Below are 17,771 nucleotides of genomic sequence, written 5' to 3'. Positions count from 1 at the left end.
ATACGAAGACGCTGGTGAACTACACGATGGGCCGGCCGGAGTGGCCGTGCGGTTCTAGGCGCTTCAGTTTGTAACCGCGCGACCGCTACGGTCGCAGGTTCGAATCCTGCCTCGGACATGGATGTGTGTGATGTCCTTAGGTTCGTTAGGCTTAAGTAGTTCTAAGTCTAGGGGACTGATGACCTAAGATATTAAGTCCCATAGTGGTTCTGAGCACTACGGGACTTAACATCTGAGGTCATCAGTCCCCTAGAACTTAGAACTACTTAAACCTAACTAACCTAAGGACAACACACACATCCATGCCCGAGGCAGGATTCGAACCTGCGACCGTAGCGGTCGCGCGGTTACAGACTGAAGCGCCTAGAACCGCTCGGCCACACTGGCCGGCAGTCCCATAGTGCTCAGAGCCATTGGAACCATTTGAGCTACACGATGCAGTGTTGATCGATATACATCAAGTTGCCTGGATGTTTGACGAATTGATTCATGTAGGCTTCTGAAAAACGGTTGTCTGATGTCCTCCACTGTCTCTTCTGAAACTCCGCAACGTGCACCGCCAGAATGTTTCAGATCACTTCCTGTTGCCAGAAACTTCCTATACCATTCCTTAATTGTTTTCACATCAGGTGGATCACATTCATACACACGACGATAATTTCTTTGCACAGTAATCGGCGATTTTGTTTTTGCAAACCACACTACTGCTTGTGCGGCGTTGCTGTGGAGTCGCTATTTTCACTTCATGCGACCATGCTGCACTCTGGCGACGATACTTCACTTGAGATTCTCTACAACGTGGTGCATTTTTCACTGTCGTTTATACTGTGGTTTTTCTCTCCTGGGTCCTTGAAACCGGGGATATTTGAGTGGAACACCGTCTACAGTCCAGAATGCAAGAGTCAGTCACACAGGCCAATGAAAAAATATTTTTCATTAACTGTTCCTTCGGTAATAGCTTTACCACATCGGGTTTTGGCCAATGAATCCATACGTAACCTTAGTTTTTCTTCCTTTCTTTGACAGTTTTGTCACATTGTGACTTCGTCACGAACCATAAAATTAGGACTATACATGTAATTGGTCATCTACAGCAATTTCGGCTTAGTGCCATTTTCAAGCATAATGTTTGCTATTATATTGTGACATAGAAATTGTTAAAGGTAATATTTTTGTATGGCAGAGCCACTCTTCATGGTAATGCAGCAGATGGTTGTTATCAGTTACATCATAACACATCAAATCTATTGCTTGAACATGGCACTAAAGCCTACGTTACTATTGCGAAATAAAACAGTTACACCTAAAAGCTGTGAACCCATATTGCAGTCGTTCTGGCGAAACGTAGGAAAATCGTTAAATAAACATCGCTCAAAGAGTCCAAGACAGAAGCCGACAGGCAATACTTCAAAAGCAATTTAATTTTTCATGCTAAGTTGATGTATAACTAAGAATCCACTTCGATATACGGTGTTACATAGGAATTATATGCCCATTTACTTCAGTCTACTTTATCTCTTCTCACTAAAGCCTCCGATACAGATCGTGTTCCATAGAGTATGAACGTCGATTGAGTCAGCATTCGGATGTGCAGAACGACTTCGTTGCTACAGATGGGTCACCTTCAGAAATACCAGAAACTTTGTATATGCGTTTTATACACAACTTTGAAAAATTGGTACCGGGAACTGAAGTTGACTTAAAGATGTGAACAGCAGTGGTAGTGAGGTTTTTCGTCTCAGTGTCACAGCTCAGATTCCACTTTATTGAAGTTTTTTCGGTAACTGTATCAGAAGCGACAGCCAACAATATGTTTTTACGTTTTCTGTTGCACATATTCATAATGTCAAATCTGTAGTCGGCGCCGAAGTCTCACGGAAAAAAACGCAACTGGAACTAAGAAATTTTTACAATAAATACAATAAGCTATTTACATCGTCTGCTCGTCCATTATTATTTTCAGTTTTTCATTTTTTACCCTTCTGCTTTTTATAGACAAGTAAAATGTATATAGCATTTGTTCGCTATTCCATCAGAAAATTAAAATCATACACTACGCGCAAAAAAAAAAAAAAAAAAACAAAACAAAAAACCGACTTCAGTTGTCGAATTTTGGAGTAATATAAGAAGTGAAATCCAACAGTTTGTTTAGGTTTTCTATTTATCTCTACAATAGAAGACTTTATAATATCGTGTTTCGATACTTTTCAACATACAAAGTGCCTCATATCATTATGATATTTACAATTATACATTTGTTGTATATATCCATGAAAAGTTACTGGCCCTCCTTTCCATACTTCTCAGTACATCCGAAGCAACGACAGTACTGCACCATAGCTGTTACTAAAACTTGTAGAAAAGTATATAAAACGTCACGCCACATGCATACGTGTTGTAATCAAGTTTCACTGTTACCGCAAATTGTAGACAAGCAGCGTCGTCCCAAAATATTGTGACTAGACCGATTTGGTGTTGAGGACATGCACAGTAGGCTATGCTAACTCCATCGATGTACATACTCTATGTTGTTTTCACATGAATTGCTTGTTGGAAGTCTCGGTGAAGTGACCAAAAGTAGTCTCCCGCCCTACTGGAGTTCCAGCGGCTCTGACCATCACTTTTATGTCTTTATGAAAGCCCCCACCTTGCGCTGCAATGACATCATCCGAGCAAATTCAAGCTACCCGCCAGTTAGCGGAAACCGAATGAGGAACACGTTTAGTGACACCGTTTGTAGCAGGGCGCTTGAGTTTTCGCATGCAGAGGCGCCATTGACTAATTTCAACGTTAATTAATTCGGAAATGGCACAGCGTATCGAATCTTTTTCTTAACAGTTATTCCTCTGCACAACCTACCATTCGACATCCATATAAGGTTTTCAGACTATTTCTGACCACCCTGCATCTCATTCCAATAACTAAAGTAAATTAAAAGTTATCAACTGGATAGAAGTGGTTGATGGTATAGATTTTTATACGTTTTAGGTATCGCCACGCTAAAAACCGCAACAATAAGCCATTTTCATGAATGATGTATTTCATTGGTGACCTGTGTTTTCGATCTTCTGTGTTCAGTCAATTTTAATGATCAGTAGATAAGTGGAGTTATATTTATCTGTGCCGGTCGGTGTGGCCGAGCGGTTTTAGGCGCTTCAGTCTGGAACCGCGCGACCGCTACGGTCGCAGGTTCGAATCCTGCCTCGGGCATGGATGTGAGTGATGTCCTTAGGTTAGGTAGGTTTAGGTAGTTCTAAGTTCCAGGGGACTGATGACCTCAGATGTTAGTCCCATAGTGCTCAGAGCCATTTGAACCATATATTTATCTGTGCAAAACTATGGCCTGGATTGAATAATAATGTGGTGGGTGTTAAATTTCCAGGCGGAGATCTGGAGCGTCTTCATCGCAATCTTGCGGAAGAGCGTGCGCAACCTGCAGGCGTGCACGGACGTCGGCCTGATCGAGCACGTGCTGCACAGGCTGAGCCGCGCGGACACGGTGGTCGCGGGTGAGTACCTGACGATGCGCACCGCGGACAAGTCTGAAACGTCACGCCACGTGCATATTCGTTTTACTATTGGCAGTTGTATACCTGTTTTATTGCTTACTTACAGGGTCCTTCATTAATGTGTACACTCTTTGAACTGACGTAGGAGATTTATTTTGCCATCTAAAAATTTACATTTCTGAAAAAGAAAAAATAATTTTAAAAGGTTTTTAAACTAATCGCTTACTTGTCTGTTTATTTGGTACAGTTTTTGCAGATAATTATCGACTAACTTCCCGATGTGCTAGAGACTTAAAACGTTTACCATAGCTCAAAACTCGCTTTATCGGCTGGTATGTGTCGGAGAGTACTTGGTGTACCACTGTTATTTCCCCCTTTTCCAGTTCCAGTCGCGACCGGTTCGCGGGAAGAACGATTGCTGACAAGCCTTCGCATAAGTTTGAATCTCTCTGGTTTTTGCCATCACGTTCTTTTCGTGAGATATACGTAGGAGGAAGCAGCGTACTGGTTGATTCAGGCGTAGAGAAACTGAAATAACTCTGAAGTTTACCACGTGTTTCTGTTGTAAATTTATCGAAATGTTTGAAACCGATTGAAAAATTTACACCCTCAGGAATACAAGGCACAAAATAATTATTAAAATAAAAATCAATTTTTTATCTACGCTTTTAGATCGGACTAAAAAGTGTAAAGTAATTTCTTCTGACACCATACAGAATCCTAATCCCATGCAGACAGCTCTGAAAATTTGTGATGGTGAATTTTTAATAGCACCGAGTAAGATGTAAAATGAAAACGTGTGGTGGTATATATTTCACGTATGAATGGTTCATGTACTTACACTGCTGGCCACCGTAAATGCAACACCAAGAAAGACAAGAGGTAGCACAACAAAATTTATTTTGTAGATAACATGTTGACCAAGTATCAAATGATTACGTTTACAGAGCTCAATAGAAGTTGACATGTGAACAGTTAACAAATCTATGCTCCAACCATTTCTGTTCGGCCGCGTAGTAGTTCACGACTTTGTCTAGTCAGCTTCCCGGGTTCGATTCCCGGCGGGTTCAGGGATTTTCTCTGCCTCGTGATGACTGGTTGTTGTGTGATGTCCTTAGCTTAGTTAGGTGTAAGTAGTTCTAAGTTCTCGGGGACTGATGACCATCGATGTTAAGTCCCATAGTGCTCAGAGCCATTTTTTGTCTTGTCAGCATTTGCCAGTATTCAGCATCATTCGATCCATTTACGGGGGCTATTCAGAAAGTAGGGAACGTTTCCGTCTGACGCCGCTATGCGTACGCCGATCGCGTATATTTTGGTATGTGTGTGCTCGGCAGCTCAGTCGGCATCCATCCGTGACACCGGGAACTTTCTGCGCGTCTGGTTTTTTCGATATTCGAGTTTGAAATGTGCGCTGCAATCGAAAATCGCGCCAGTTGTGAGGTGCGGTCTGTGCTACGGTTTTCCTGTGCAAAAAACCTAAAACCTATAGATATTTATCGTGAACTGTGCGAAGTGTACGGAAACAACGTAATGAGCGAATGAATGCTCCGTCCGAAAGTGGTGCATTAGGTTTAAAAATGGTCGAACCAGCGTTCATGTTGAAGAGAAGAGTGGACGCCCGAGCACCCTGACTGACGATCTTGTCGCTCAAGTTGATGAAACGATTCGTGAAAACCGTCGCTTCACAATAATGGAGCTTTCGGTTTCTTTTCCACAAGTTTCACGGACTCTGCTGTTTGTTGCCACTCAAAAGCTAGACTACCACAAATTTTGTGCACGATGGGTGCCCAAAATGCTTACAGAGCACCATAAAGAACGGCGAATGGGGGCAACGTTGACATTTCTGGAGGCCTACCACAATCATGGTGATTGATTACTGGATCGAATCGTAATCGGTGACGACACTTGGGTGAAACACGTCAATTGTGAGACAAAAGACAGTCCACGGAGTGGGGGCACACAGGGTCCACCCCAAAAACCTAGAAAATGTTTGCAAATTTTGTCAGCAAGGAAGTTGATGGCGACAGTGTCTTCGGATAGGCAAGGTGTGCTTCTTACTGATTTTCTCGAACTTGGAGCAACCATAAATCCCGCCCGGTACTGTCAGACTTTGCACAGCCTTAGAAGAGCAGTTCAAAACAAACGCCGATGAAAGCTGACGTCCAAAATTTTGTTTTTGCACGACGAAGCCCGACCTCACATGGCAAACCGCACTAAAGGACTCCTTAATTTATTCAAATGGGACGTTTTCCCTCATCCGCCCGCCAGGCCCGATCTTGCACCAAGCGACTTCCACTTGTTTTCCAAGATGAAGAACTGGCTCGCAACGCAGCGCTTTGATGATGACGCGGAACTCCAGGCTGGCGTGACTCACTGGCGGAAGTCTCCACCGCCATGATAAGTGCCTCAATGTGTTTGGTGACTATGTGGAAAAGTAGTATGTCAGTGTCTCTTTCAGATGTATGTAATAAAATGTATTTCTTTTACTTGTTTTTTTTTATGCCAAAACGTTCCCCATTTTCTGAATAGCCCTCGTATGTAACTTGTCTGCGTATTAATATGGTTGGTTTATTCGGGAGGAGTGAACCAAACAGCGAGGTCATCGGTTTCATGAGATTAGGGAAGGATGGGGAAGGAAGTCGAGCGTGCCCTTTCAAAGGAACCATCCTGGCATTTGCCTGAAGCGATTTAGGGAAATCACGGAAAACGTAAATCAGGATGGCAGGATGCGGGTTTGAACCGCCGTCCCTCCGAATGCGAGACCAGAGTTCTAACCACTGCGCCACCTCGCTCGGTATATTAATATGTAAAAGATTCAGAATTGTAATATGCAATTATTGAAGCACCATCTTAATACATTTTCCGAGTTGGCTGCCTTTCAGAAACAGAAAATTGATAACGAAGCACCGTGAATGGATTCTGACGTGGTACTATCCGCGTCACAGAAGTTAGCGCGGGAACTGAGCCGGTTTGCTGCCATGTCACTTACACGACGCCTTGTGGGTCAGCAGAAATTTATCGAAGAGGGGGGCAAGTGTCTAAAATTGCCGCTTCTGATGCACTTATTCAGTGAGTTTGGAAACTTACTTGCACCAAGAACTGAATATGTCAGGAAGCTCGCAAAACTTGCTGTATCCCAAACGTTCGATACCTATCCATTTAGCACTTTTCGGTAGATTACTTTGCTACCTGAACAATAAGCGTATTTCGAAAGACATATTTTTGTAAAATTCAACTTTTTATGTTGTTAATATGACTATGACTTCTGATTGAACTATCCGAAATTATATCGTTCCTTGCACGACAGCATCAAACTTTAAACATTACACACATCCTCCAGCCCAGGCAAATTTCGCAAATCGGTTGGTTCTTTTGCCTTAGATGTGGTCTAGGGTGGTCTGTAGACATAAAAGCTCCATTTGTTCAGAGGCGATTCCTGAGGGAACCCTGCCAAACCAGGGTTTTTGGGTCCGAAGGTACCAATTGTGGGGTAGTCACTTCCATAATTTCTACTCATGGCATGTTGTCGAAAATTTTACCGTATGATCATAAGCAGATGATTTTCTGGAACTTTGAAACTTTTTTCGATATCATTATCCGTTACCTAGATCTAGTGAATCAAAGTTACCGTATTTATGCATGTAAAATATGGGGTAAGATCCGGTATGAGGCGCAAATGTAATTTTATCTGGCGTAGCGAACACATCGCGAGGGTCTTCGGGTCACTGGAAGGGTTCTGAGATCATCAAACTATGTTTTTAGTCGCCATTTCTTCACCTGTACTTTACGACGCGCCATCTCTGTATAACAGGCACTTCACGCCAATACAGGATGTCTTGACCTAGAAAGTGGAAAGTATTATTAGATGGTGCCACCTGGCGGCGTAAGCACCTTCCAAAAAATTATTTTGTTACACCAGACTCATTGTACTTGCAAACCAAACACCTCATTGTTTGCTGTACTGTAGGTGTAGCCTAAAAACGTGCATTTTTATGTGAAGTAGTGTAAAATAAACCTGCGTTGGATGAGAGACGATTTTGTTTTAACCTTATATTATGCATACTCATTTGTTGTTTATATGTGTCAAAGTGTGTAAATGTGTCGAAGTATGTAAATAAAGTGTCAAAACTTTCCTAACCTACAGAATTCGCTTATTAAGCAGCACACCCTGCTGTAACGGGGAAAAGAAGGAGAAAAATGCTTCCTTGGAACACAAAAAAAGGCAAACATGCTTCTCTTTAGAGACAGTGGAAATGAAAAGAGAGAGATATGTGGAAAGGCTCTGGGTATCTGGACCCCTCTCCCCCCTTCCTACCCTAGACCGGCGAACATAAACGCGAAAAAAATTGCTCTCTATCCCCCATCCCCTATACCCACATGTTAAAGTTTCCCGGTCTAGGAGTCTGAACCCTGTGCAAATCATCCACAAGGACATGTGTGGAGAGGACACGATGGTGGTTGAAGAGAAAGACACAGGCTGTAACCGAGAAAGGAAGAGACAGTGGCAGTGGGACAGAGGGACACTGGAAGTGACAGAGAAGGAAACAGTGGAAAGGAAGAGCGAGAGAAAGGGTGAAGACTGTAACAGTCCGAGGGATAGACAGGAGAAAGTGTCAATGGAAAAAAGGGAGGAAGGGGGAGAGAGACGTATATAGACAGTGACTGCGAGAGGGATGCTGAGTACGGAGGCTTCACTACAAAGGGAGACTAGGTAAAAGGATTTAGAATGTTTCGTGCTAAAAAGAGCACGAATATATTCGCGTGCCGAAATTTTTGGTGAGGAAGGCAGAATTAGGATTCAGGTAGCTTCTTCTTCTTTTAGTGCCATCCGTGATGTTGCTTTGCAGCAGAGCGCCATTCCTCTCTTCTGTCTGCCTTCCTCTTCATTTCCACGTACATGTTACATCCAACATCATTCATGATCTGTTGCATGTATCATATCTTTGGTCGCCCCCGCCGCCGGTTCCTTCCCTCAGTAGCTCCTCCTGGTATTGCTCCAATGATGATGTTGTGTCTTAGGATGTGCCCTAGAAGTTCTCTTCTTGTTTGGATGTTCTCCCACAGAGATCTAGTTTCCTGTTCCCTTCTGAGCACCTCTTCATTTGTTACTTTGTCTTTCTAGCTGATCTACATCACCCTTCTATATCATCATATCTCCAGGACCTGTAGCAGTCTTCTCTCTTCCCGTTGTTCAAGTTTCACATCCGTACAGGGCCACACTCCAAACGAAAGCTTTCATGATACTTTTCCTTATGTCAGACCGATGTTCTTGCTGGTGAGTAGGTCCCTCCTCAGATTAGATGCAATTTTGGCCTGTCGTATCCTGCTCACAATTTCTTTCCGGCTTCTGCCTTGTAATTTTGCTTCACATATAGATAAATTCATCCATCACTTCCAGTTCCTCTCTTCCAATACTCATTCTCAAAGGTTCATATTGTGCTTCTGCACTGCATACCATCACATTAGTCTTTTTCTTGTTTATTCTCATTCCATACTGATTGCATAGAATCCTTTCCATTATTCTGAGGACTTCCTCTAGATTTTCTTTTGTCTCCGTGAGTATAGCAGTATTATCTGCATAACGTAGCATGTTTGTCTTCTGTCCATTAATTCTGATCCCCACCTTAGTAGTTTCTCAGGCCGTCCTGAATGTAAGCGTTTAATATAAGAGAAGAGAGAGCACATCCTTGTCTTACCCCTTTTCTAATATTTGTTTCTTGTTCCTAGTGACAGTTCCTAATCACTGCCACTTCATTCTTATAGAAACTGAGTATCACACGGATGTCCTTGTACTTCATCCCACTTTTCCTTAGCACTCTGAACATCTCTTGCCACATAACGTTATCGGATGACTTTTCCAGGTCTACAAAGGCAATATAAGTTGGTTTATTTTTCTGTAATTGCTTTTGGTAACGAGTCTCAGTGTCAGAATTTTTTCTCTGTTCGCAATACCCTTCCGAAACCAAACTGATCTTCACTCAGCATCATATCCTCTACCTTATCTTCAATTCTCTTCAGAATTATTTTTATGAGAATTTTTGATGCATGTGGTATTAGGCTTAAAGTTCGGTGCTGTTCACATTTTGTAGCTGCTGCCTTCTTTGGTATAGGAACAATGATGAATTTCTGGAAGTCTGTCAGCATCTCTCATGTGCTGTAGATGGACCTAATAAGTTTAAGCAGCTTCATTTTCATGCTGTCACCAGCATTCTTTATTAGTTCCGCAGGGATGTCATCAATATCCGTTGGTTTGTTCTCCCGTAGTTTTTTTAGCGCTTGGTCAAATTCTTCTTGCAGAATGTCATCTCCCTTGTCATCTTCGTGTACTTGCTCTTCTCTTCCTATTACTTCCTCCGAAAGATGGTTGCGGTATACAACTCCTCAATGTATTCTTTCCATCTCTTTACAATGTCCTCACCAAACAGCATTTTCCCTCTCTATTTTCTATAGTACGTGAGAGTGTTATTTTACGTTTGTTGAAAAAATTATTTGGTGTTCTGTAGACTAAATCAGTTCTTCCGTTTTGCATATTTTCTTCCAGTTCCCCGCACATTTCCTTAAGAAAATTTTCTTTTTGCTGTCCTAGCTTCTCTGTTGACTAAATTCCTTAGTCTTCTGTATTCAGCTTTTCCTTGTTCATCAGTTGCGTTTTTGTGTAATCTCCTTTTTTCTATAAGCTCAATAACATCTGCTGTAATCCATTTCCTCTTGCTTTTGGGTTTAGTTTTTCCAACTATCTTTTCTGCTGCTTTGTATATATCAGATTTAATTTGACCCCAGTCTTTATTTACTCCACCATGTTGAAAAATTTTTAGCTAGGTTGTCTGTTTCGTGAGCACAGCGCCTTGGCAGTCGCGGGTTTCAGTTTCCCTAGTTCCCATTTAAGTCTTCTTCTTCTTACGACATTTGAATCTGAGTGAACTTTTCATCAGGATCAGGTTATGGTCACTGTCTGTGTCTGCAGTTGGATATTTCCTGCAATCTTTTACCTGGTTCCTAAAACGTGCTTTCACTAGCATGTAATCAGTCTGCTGTCTCCACAGGTCTCCAGGGGCCTTCCCTGTGTATCTTCTTCGTTTGAGATGTCGGAAAAGTGTGTTTGTAACAATTAACTGGTGTCTAGAGCAGAACTCGATTAATCCGTCTCCTCTTTCATTTCATCTTCCAAGTCCATTTTTGCCAACGACTCCTTCCTCCGGTTCTTCACCCACAATCGCTTTCGAGTCCCCCCATGACAATCAGGTTTCAATCTCCCTTAACATTTCTCATCGCATTACTTACTTCTTCGTATATTTCGTTAACGACTGCATCTTCTTCTTTGGGTGTTGGCCTGTATATTTGTATTATCACAGTGTTCTCTGGTTTAGTTTCAAGTTTCACTAGTATTATTCGAGAGCTATGTTGCTCATATCTCTTGACACGTGAGCCATAATTTTTTCTCAAAATTATTCCAATTCCTCCCATTCCTGGTCTATCTTGGTCAGTTCCGGTGTCAATGACTCTGTATTCTTCAGACCAGAAATCACCTGGTTGGGGCCACCTCATCTCCGATATGCCTAGGATATTGATTTCCAGTCGTTCCATTTCAAGTTTTAGGTTTTCTGGTTTGCTAAACTGAATCAGTGTTCTCACATTCCAAGTTGCTATGTTAAAATTCGGAATCTTTTCCTTCACCTTGTCGGGATCTTTTGCAGTCCCCACCCGGAGATCCGATTGGGGGACTATTTTATCTCCAGAAAATTTTTCAGAAGATACTGGCATGGTTTACTGCTGGTGCTTGGTATAACCGTAGTTGTTCAATGTGGTGGTTTCCCGTTGCCTTCCACATCCTGTGCCGTTGACCATCAGATGGTTCTTCTGCCTTTGGAAATGATTTTTCATTTCCAGGCCCAGAGGGTGCCCTGCCGAGCAAATGCTGGAGTGATAACTTTTCACGGTCATCCCTCGGTCCTTGTCTACGTTAGCCATCACATGAAGTGACGTTGCCCACACTATACCGCGCGGAGGTGTAGATCAGGAGTTTCCCTTCATCGGGTCTAGGATCTTAACGGCATTTCCTACATCCTTTTTAGTACAGAGAGTAACTGGTTCCCCAATTTTCTGGCAGAGTCCTGTAAGAGGAGGATATCCGCTTTATTTGTGTACCGACAAGAGCATACCAGGACAACAAGATCAGGCAGTCGTGATACAGGTATACTGACAGACAGACCATCGATGGTTGCGGAGGGTTGTTGTAAAAACTCACATGTATCAGCGAAAGGAATCACTATTGAGCCCCAAAGCGCTGCTAGCAGTCCTCATAGCATAGCTCACAGTGCGTAGGGAGTTAAAGAAGAATGGGGCACAATGGTAGAGCTGCTGCTCATAAACCACACATTTCTGTAGTCAGTGCTGAGTGACGCTTGGCGTGGTGTACTGACTGGATACGATTGATGTGCAGTGGTGAAGCTTGCTGTGCCCTGTGGCAATCCGGTGGAAGGATTTGAGTTTGGCGAATGTTTGGAGAACATTACCTGGCGTCACGTTAGTGCTAGCAGTGAGCTGATGCTACGGAATGGGGCTGTCTTTCGTGCGCTTAAGAAAACGCTAAATGCGGAAGGATACGAATACATTTTACAGCATCGTGTACTACGCGCACGAGAGGAACATTTCGGAGACGATGTTTGCTTGTATCAGCATTACAGGCACCCTGTTATAAAACAGCATCTGTGAGGCAATGGTTTGTGCACAACTGCGTTCATGAAATTAACTCTGCTGCTCAGAGTCCCACCATGAATACAACGGAAAGCCTTTCGAATGAGTTGGAACGTCGACTTCACTCCAGACCCCAGCCCCCAACATCCAACATCCCTTCGTTCTCTGATTTCGGCTCCTGGCATTCAGACAGCTCACTGAAAGCGTCCTCAGTGGAGTTCAGGTCGGTATAAAGGCGAAGGATGGACACATCCCGCATGGATGTGCATTAATACGTGTCCGGATACTTTTGATCAAGTATATGTTACAAGTAAGGTTAGATAAAAGCCTTTTTAACGGAATATATTGTGGTACTACCGTTTTGAGGACTGGATGTATCAAATTAGTGAAATTTGCAAAAGAATAAGTATTCTTTACGTTGATCGCTGTTTGCTCTGGCAGCGTAGGTATGAATGGAAATTTGGCAAACTGTGTATTTCCACTATCAGCTGCACTGCAGGCTCTGAAAAAGAGCCGAGGAACAATGACTGAAACATTGAGCAGCAAGTTTAAATATTTGCCATGGCTCAGCGCACCACGTTATACGTGACGTGCTCGAATTTCACTCGCCAGGTGGGCACCAATCTGACTGGCGTGCAGATCGAGAGAATCGTTCATTCAGGTAAAGCAAGCAATTGAATATAGATGTGTAGAGTTTAACAGACACATAGTCTCGGTTACCTCCGTCACGAAAGCAAAGCTGGTAGTTTTCATGAAGGATATGAGTTTACTAGCACTTCCAGTAAATGATACAGATACCTTGGTTCAGCCCAACATCACAACCACTTTACTGTATTCTTACAGCAGACTGTCGTATCATAAACAGCTAAAGGGGACAGACAGAACTGTATCATTTCACCCACACAGTCACACAGTTTAATAAATATATGCAGCATTGTAAACGACTCCAGTAATAACTCCATAAATAACAGTAAGACTGGCAAAGTTTTGCAGAAGTTCGAAATATAGTGCGTACTTCAGTGCGAGATGCTTTCAATAATTTCCACGACGAAACTCGTCTCCAAATCTGGCAGAAACCCCGAAGAGATTCTGGTCATACATAAAGCACACCAATGGCAAGACGCAATCAGTACCTTCACTGCGCGATAACAACGGTGAAATCACCGATGACAGTTCCACTAAAGCAGACTTATTAAACACGCTTTTCCGAAACTGCTTCACGAAAGAAGACGAAGTAAATATTTCTGAATTCCAATCAAGGAGAACTGCCAAGATGAGAAACATAGAAATAGATGTCCTCGGTGTCGCAAAGCAGCTTAAATCACTTAATAAAAGCAAGACTTCCGGTCCAGATTGTATACCAGTCAGGTTCCTCTCAGAGTCTGCTGATACAATAGCTGCATGTTTAGCAATTATATACAACCGCTCGCTCACAGAGAGATCCGTACCAAAAGACTGGAAAATTGCTCAAGTCATACCTATACCCAAAAAGGAAAGTAGGAGTAATTCGTTGAATGACAGGCCCATATCACTAACGTCGATTTGCAGTAGGGTTTTGGAATATATACTGTATTCGAACATTATGAAGTACCTCTAAGAAAACGATTTATTGACACGTAGTCAGCACGGATTCAGAAATTGTCTTTCTTGCGGAACGCAACTAGCTCTTTATACTCATGAAGTAATGAGTGCTATCGACAGGGGATGTCAAATTGACTCAATATTTTTAGATTTTCAGAGGGCTTTCGACACCGTTCCTCACAACCAAACTGCTTGCCTATGGAATATCGCCTCAATTATACGTATCCGACGTTCCCCAAGAAAGTGTTAAAAGCCCTCTGTTGTTCCTGATCTATATTAACGACTTAGGAGACATCTCAGTAGCCGTCTTAGATTGTTTGCAGATGATGCTGTCATTAGATGACCAAAACGAATTGCAAAATGATTTTGATAAGACATCTGTATGGTGCGAAAAGTGGCAATTGACCCTGAATAAAGAAAAATGGTAAGTTATTTACATGAGTACTAAAAGAAATCCGCTAAATTTCGATTACGCGGCATTTCACACAAATCTGAAGGCTGTAAATTCAACTAAGTACTTAGGGATTACAATTACAAATACCCTAAATTGGAACGATCACATAGATAATGTTGTGGGTAGAGCAAACCAAATACTGCGATTCATTGATAGAACACTAAAAAGGTGCAACAGGTCTGCTAAAGACTGCTTACAACACGCTTGTCCGTCCTATTCTGGAGTATTGCTGTGCGGTGCGGGATCCGCATCAGGTGGGACTGACCGATGACATGGAAAAACTTCAAAGAAGGGCAGCTCGTTTCGTTTATAGCGAAATAGGGGTGATAGTGCTACAGGCATGATACGTGAATTGGAGTGGCAATCATTAAAACAAAGGCGTTTTTTCGTTGCGACGGGATCTTGTCATGAAATTTCAATCACCAGTTTTCTCCTGCGATTGCGAAAAAATTCTGTTGGCACCCACCTACATAGGGAGAAATCATCATCACGATAAAATAAGAGAAATCGGGGCTTGCACGCCGTTCGAGAGTGGAACGGTAGAGACAGCTTGGAGGTGGTTCATTGAACCCTCTGCCAGGCACTTTATTATGAATAGCAGAGTAATCACGTATATGTAGATGTAGAACTAGTATTGTGGTAAATCTGTATCTGTACTATTATGTAAAGACAAGTCGTTGTTTAACTTTGTTACAAAAAAATCTCGAAAAGTTCCTGACCGATTTACATCAGATTTGTACATGATATTCCAATAAACATTTGCGCTATCATAGGGCATATATATTTTAATATTTATAATATATAAATATACATGCTGTACATAAAGTCCAGGAACACTTCCAATTATTTATTGCACAAGAACCAAAAATTGTATAGATATCATACATATGTCATTTTGATGAGAAACCCTGGAAGTTTTTTTTCATGTATACCGCCACAGCGTAGTTCGGTAATTTGCCGATAGTCAGCGCTAGTCTTAAACGTCGAAAAATGTATGAGGCCATTCATCTTCGCCTGAAGCACTGTCACTGGATATTCCTAGTTGGACATATTGCAGCAGTGGCTGATGCCTCAAATGCAATCGGACTCTTCGTTCATCTTTCAGCAGGATGGGGCTCCACCCCATTTTCATCGTGAAGTTCGTGCGTATCTGAACACGGAGCTGCCGCATCGATGGATCGACCGTACTACAGAAGGGGACAGCTGTTTCACGAAATGGCCTCCCCGATAACCAGATCTCACTCCGTGTGCATTTTTTCTGTGGGGACACATTAAAGATCTGGTGTGTGTACCGCCTCTACCACGTTATGTAGCTGAGCTGCGGGAGAGAGTACGGCAAGCGACTGCCACAGTGGACGATGCCATGGCGAGAACTCGATTACCCTATTGACGTCTGACGGGCCACTTATGGTTCGCATATCGAATGTTTGTAAAATAAAAAGCTTTCAGAGTTTCCCTTGAAAATGCAAAACGTATGACATCTGTACAATGTTTAGTTCTTGTGCAGTAAATAATTTAAAGTGTTCTCGGACTTTATGTACACCCTGTAAGGAAACACTTTTAGCAAAAATTTTGCAACGTGCTTGACGAATTTAGTTCACATCTCTCCACGATGCTCTAATAAAAACTGATACTGACATGGGCTCTATATTGTTAAACAACAATTTGCCGGTTTTCTGTTAAAATCTAAATGCTACAAAGAAAACGTTGCGCTGCTCAGTTCCGTTAACACGTTCGTAGTCAGCTTTCCAACTAACAGCAGGGCATTTAAACCGTTAGAAAAATGATTTCTCTCAAATATATTCTTTCTCTATATACAAGGTGATTCACGAGGATATGCAAATATTTTAATATGTTATTCTACAAACAAAACTAAAGAAAAAAGTTCATATAAACATAGTTTAGTTACAGGGTTACGGCTAATAAAAGATTTTGCCTGAAATTTAGCAACTTCGCTCATATGAAGCCATCACAAAACTGTACGAGCTTAAAGTAAAGCACGATTTCCATTTATATTGTTGTTATTTATCTGATGAATGTTATAAAACATGTCCCAGATGTGTATCTGCAGTAGTTTTCTAGAACATCCAGGGAAGCAAAGAAGTAATTTCCTAAAATTTTTAATTTATTAACTACTTGGCCCAATTTGTTTTTTAAATTCCAGACAATTGCACAAAGTTTTCAACAGGAGTTGTAGAGAATTTGATTTTGGAAAAATGATGGTAATAACGGTAACGGAAACAGTGTGAAAGTGTCAGATAATCTGATTTCATTAACACCATAGCACACGTGAATTGTCCGCAGCTCGTGGTCGTGCGGTAGCGTTCTCGCTTCCCACGCCCGGGTTCCCGGGTTCGATTCCCGGCGGGGTCAGGAATTTTCTCTGCCTCGTGATGACTGGGTGTCGTGTGCTGTCCTTAGGTTAGTTAGGTTTAAGTAGTTCTAAGTTCTAGGGGACTGATGACCATAGATGTTAAGTCCCATAGTGCCCAGAGCCATTTGAACACGTGAATTCACCTTAAACCTGAAAAATACTTAAATTCACTTAATTACAGCGTTGTTGTTATGTTCTTTCGCCGGACAATACAGAAAACTAACTCATTTCAAGGTTAGGAAACGACTTAAACAAGTCACTAACGGTTGCCAGCAATGACATAAACGTCTACATTCTTAATGGAGAGTAAACAAATTTACTTGTGTAATAATCGTTGCTACTCTGGATATTCTGGAAAACTACTGCAGATACACGTCTGGGACATATTTTATTAGATTCACCAGAACCAATAACAACAAAATAAATGGAAATCGTGCTTTAACCTCGTACAGTTTTGCGATGGCTTCATATTAGCGAAGTTGCTAAATTTCAGACAAAATCGTTCATTAGCCGTAACTTTGTAACCAAACATTTTCGGACCTATGTTTGTATGAACTCTTTTCTTTAGTTTTACTTGTAGAATAACATCTTAAAATATTTGCATATCTTCATGAATCACTCAGTATATGATTTTTAAACAAAAATTGTATACACAACAGTGTGCTATTTTGTTTTCTTCCTCCCAGTTCGTTTTAAGAGAAAATAGGAAATTCGTTTTTATGGGTTATTGGTTTATAATTCTAATACTACTGCGGTATCTGAATCGTCCGAAACGCTGTAATTCTTCCCATTCGCAAATCAAATATGCAAAATATTGTACTTGGGGCTACTATTCTCCCATATTCAGTAACTGGAGAGGGCTCTCTGACATTCCGTACACCAGAGTTGCCGTTCATTTTCCCATTCATTTTAAGCGACTTCAACTTCAATCAGTGTTTCGTTGACAACAACAATAAACAAGGCACAAGACCAGAAATAGACGACATTTTTCACATGTACACATCATTCTCAGATAGAAGAAGTTGTAAGTGGTAGAAATACCGAAGAAGTTACCGAGAGTTGAGCGCTGGACTTTCGTGACTTATAATCTGGCACTTGTTCTCCGAGCCGTAGTTCAGAAGTAGACGTGGATTGCAAATATCAGAAACAGTGTTTT

The 17,771-nt window shown here is 41.8% G+C and overlaps 1 protein-coding gene across 1 annotated transcript in view; it reads left to right on the top strand.

The window, feature by feature from the left end:
• Positions 1 to 3,397: 3,397 nt before the first annotated feature.
• LOC124804992 (neurobeachin) overlaps positions 3,398 to 17,771 on the top strand; it is a 1,009,542-nt gene continuing 995,168 nt past the window's right edge. The window contains exon 1 of the mRNA XM_047265386.1: positions 3,398 to 3,509. The gene's annotated coding sequence lies outside the window, so the exon portion shown is untranslated. The remainder of the gene's footprint in view (positions 3,510 to 17,771) is intronic.

This window comes from Schistocerca piceifrons, chromosome 7 (genome assembly GCF_021461385.2).
Source record: "Schistocerca piceifrons isolate TAMUIC-IGC-003096 chromosome 7, iqSchPice1.1, whole genome shotgun sequence".
Lineage (NCBI taxonomy): Eukaryota > Metazoa > Arthropoda > Insecta > Orthoptera > Acrididae > Schistocerca > Schistocerca piceifrons.
Note: the sequence above shows the minus strand (reverse complement) of the source record. Positions and strands in the feature narration are given on the sequence as shown.